General features: G+C 42.4%; 6 non-coding genes across 6 annotated transcripts in view; all 6 read right to left on the bottom strand.

The window, feature by feature from the left end:
- Window positions 1-332: 332 nt before the first annotated feature.
- trnas-aga (transfer RNA serine (anticodon AGA)) lies at window positions 333-411 on the bottom strand. The gene has a single exon. It is a non-coding gene; the product is annotated as a tRNA-Ser (tRNA).
- A 170-nt stretch (window positions 412-581) lies between these two features.
- Window positions 582-653, bottom strand: trnag-ucc (transfer RNA glycine (anticodon UCC)). Its single transcript has one exon. It is a non-coding gene; the product is annotated as a tRNA-Gly (tRNA).
- Window positions 654-752: 99 nt separating this feature from the next.
- On the bottom strand, window positions 753-834 carry trnas-uga (transfer RNA serine (anticodon UGA)). The gene has a single exon. It is a non-coding gene; the product is annotated as a tRNA-Ser (tRNA).
- A 776-nt stretch (window positions 835-1610) lies between these two features.
- On the bottom strand, window positions 1611-1682 carry trnag-ucc (transfer RNA glycine (anticodon UCC)). The gene has a single exon. It is a non-coding gene; the product is annotated as a tRNA-Gly (tRNA).
- Window positions 1683-1781: 99 nt separating this feature from the next.
- trnas-uga (transfer RNA serine (anticodon UGA)) lies at window positions 1782-1863 on the bottom strand. Its single transcript has one exon. It is a non-coding gene; the product is annotated as a tRNA-Ser (tRNA).
- Window positions 1864-2450: 587 nt separating this feature from the next.
- Window positions 2451-2500, bottom strand: part of trnag-ucc (transfer RNA glycine (anticodon UCC)) — a 72-nt gene continuing 22 nt past the window's right edge. The window contains exon 1 of the tRNA in view: window positions 2451-2500. This exon is cut by the window's right edge and continues 22 nt beyond it. This is a non-coding gene — a tRNA (tRNA-Gly).

The raw sequence follows: 2500 nt of genomic DNA, 5'->3' as shown, positions 1-2500 counted from the left end.
AACTGCTTGGAAGGCAGCTATGCCACCATCGCCCCAAAACCAGTGAAATGTGGCTGCAAAAATGTGACAAATGTGGAATACTTAGTAGAGTGCCGAAGTTGAACAGAATGAAAAGAGGGGAAGAAAAGAATAGACGGTTTACCAAAAGCAATGTAACAAATACTTGAAGCTTTCTACATATCTACATTAACACTGAGTACAAGCATGTCAAACTTGCGCAATTGAATGAATCTTTGAAACAGACATTTCACCTTTTGATTCGTATCGGCTAAGCTGTTGCATCGGTATGCTGCCGAACAGTGATAGCTCCATGGACATGAAAAGCAGTTTTTCGTTGCTGGCAGGATTTGAACCTGCGGGGGGAAACCCCAATGGATTTCTAGTCCATCGCCTTAACCACTCGGCCACAACATCCTGATAAATATTGATTTTTCAATAAGTTTCAAGATAATGTAGCAACCAGATATTGAGATTGTGAATGAAAGTGTTGGGCTTAATATAACTGCGATGGCTGGGAATCTAATCCAGGTCAACTGCTTGGAAGGCAGCTATGTAAATTAAAGTGTTGGGCTTAATATAACTGCGATGGCTGGGAATCGAACCCAGGTCAACTGCTTGGAAGGCAGCTATGCTCACCACTATACCACCATCGCCATAAAGTCATTGTTATTTGGCAGCCACAACACGATAAATTTGTGAAATAACAATATTTCCAGCTGTTTTGTCTTGGTTGCTAAACAATGAGAGTCAACCGTTATTGGCAGGGTTTGAACCTGCGTGGGGTAACCCCAATGGATTTCAAGTCCATCGCCTTAACCACTCTGCCACAACAACCTGACAAATATTGTTATTTCAATAACTTTCAAGATAATGTAGCAACCAGAGTTTGACATTGTAAATGAAAGTGTTGGGCTTAATATAACTGCGATGGCTGGGAATCGAACCCAGGTCAACTGCTTGGAAGGCAGCTATGTAAATTAAAGTGCTGGGCTTAATATAACTGCTATGGCTGGGAATCGAACCCAGGTCAACTGCTTGGAAGGCAGCTATGCCACCATCGCCCCAAAACCAGTGAAATGTGGCTGCAAAAATGCGACAAATGTGGAATACTTAGTAGAGTGCCGAAGTTCAACAGAATGAAAAGAGGGGAAGAAAAGAATAGACGGTTTACCAAAAGTAATGTAACACATACTTGAAGCTTTCTAGATATCTACATTAACACTGAGTACAAGCATGTCAAACTTGCGCAATTGACTGAATCTTTGAAACAGACATTTCACCTTACGATTCGTATCGGCTAAGCTGTTGCATCGGTATGCTGCTGAACAGTGATAGTTCCATGGACATGAAAAGCAGTTTTTCGTTGCTGGCAGGATTTGAATCTGCGCGGGCAAACCCCAATGGATTTCTAGTCACTCGCCTTAACCACTCGGCCACAACAACCTGATAAATATTGTTGTTTCAATAACTTTCAAGATAATGTAGCCACCAGAGATTGAGATTGTAAATGAAAGTGTTGGGCTTAATATAACTGCGATGGCTGGGAATCTAATCCAGGTCAACTGCTTGGAAGGCAGCTATGTAAATGAAAGTGTTGGGCTTAATATAACTGCGATGGCTGGGAATCGAACCCAGGTCAACTGCTTGGAAGGCAGCTATGCTCACCACTATACCACCATCGCCAGAAAGTCGTTGTTATTTGGCAGCCACAACACGATAAATTTGTGAGATAACAATATTTCCAGCTGTTTTGTCTTGGTTGCTAAACAATGAGAGTCTACCGTTGTTGGCAGGGTTTAAACCTGCACAGGGAAACCCCAAAGGATTTCAAGTCCATCGCCTTAACCACTCGGCCACAACAACCTGACAAAGATTGTTATTTCAATAACTTTCAAGATAATGTAGCAACCAGAGTTTGAGAATTTAAATGAAAGTGTTGGGCTTAATATAAGTGCGATGGCTGGGAATCGAACCCAGGTCAACTGCTTGGAAGGCAGCTATGTAAATGAAAGTGTTGGGCTTAATATAACTGCGATGGCTGGGAATCGAACCCAGGTCAACTGCTTGGAAGGCGGCTATGCTCACCACTATACCACCATCGCCAGAAAGACATTGTTATTTGGCAGCCACAACACGATAAATTTGTGAAATAACAATATTTCCAGCTGTTTTGTCTTGGTTGCTAAACAATGAGAATCTACAGTTTTTGGCAAAGTTTGAACAGGCGCGGGGAAACCCCAATGGATTTCTAGTCCATCGCCTTAACCACTCGGCCACAACAACCTGCCAAATATTGTTATTTCAATAACTTTCAAGGTAATGTAGCAACCAGAGTTTGAGATTGTAAATGAAAGTGTTGGGCTTAATATAACTGCGATGGCTGGGAATCGAACCCAGGTCAACTGCTTGGAAGGCAGCTATGTAAATGAAAGTGTTGGGCTTAATATAACTGCGATGGCTGGGAATCGAACCCAGGTCAACTGCTTGGAAGGCAGCTATG

The sequence above is a fragment of the Platichthys flesus genome, chromosome 18 (genome assembly GCF_949316205.1).
Source record: "Platichthys flesus chromosome 18, fPlaFle2.1, whole genome shotgun sequence".
In the NCBI taxonomy this organism is placed as follows: domain Eukaryota; kingdom Metazoa; phylum Chordata; class Actinopteri; order Pleuronectiformes; family Pleuronectidae; genus Platichthys; species Platichthys flesus.
Note: the sequence above shows the minus strand (reverse complement) of the source record. Positions and strands in the feature narration are given on the sequence as shown.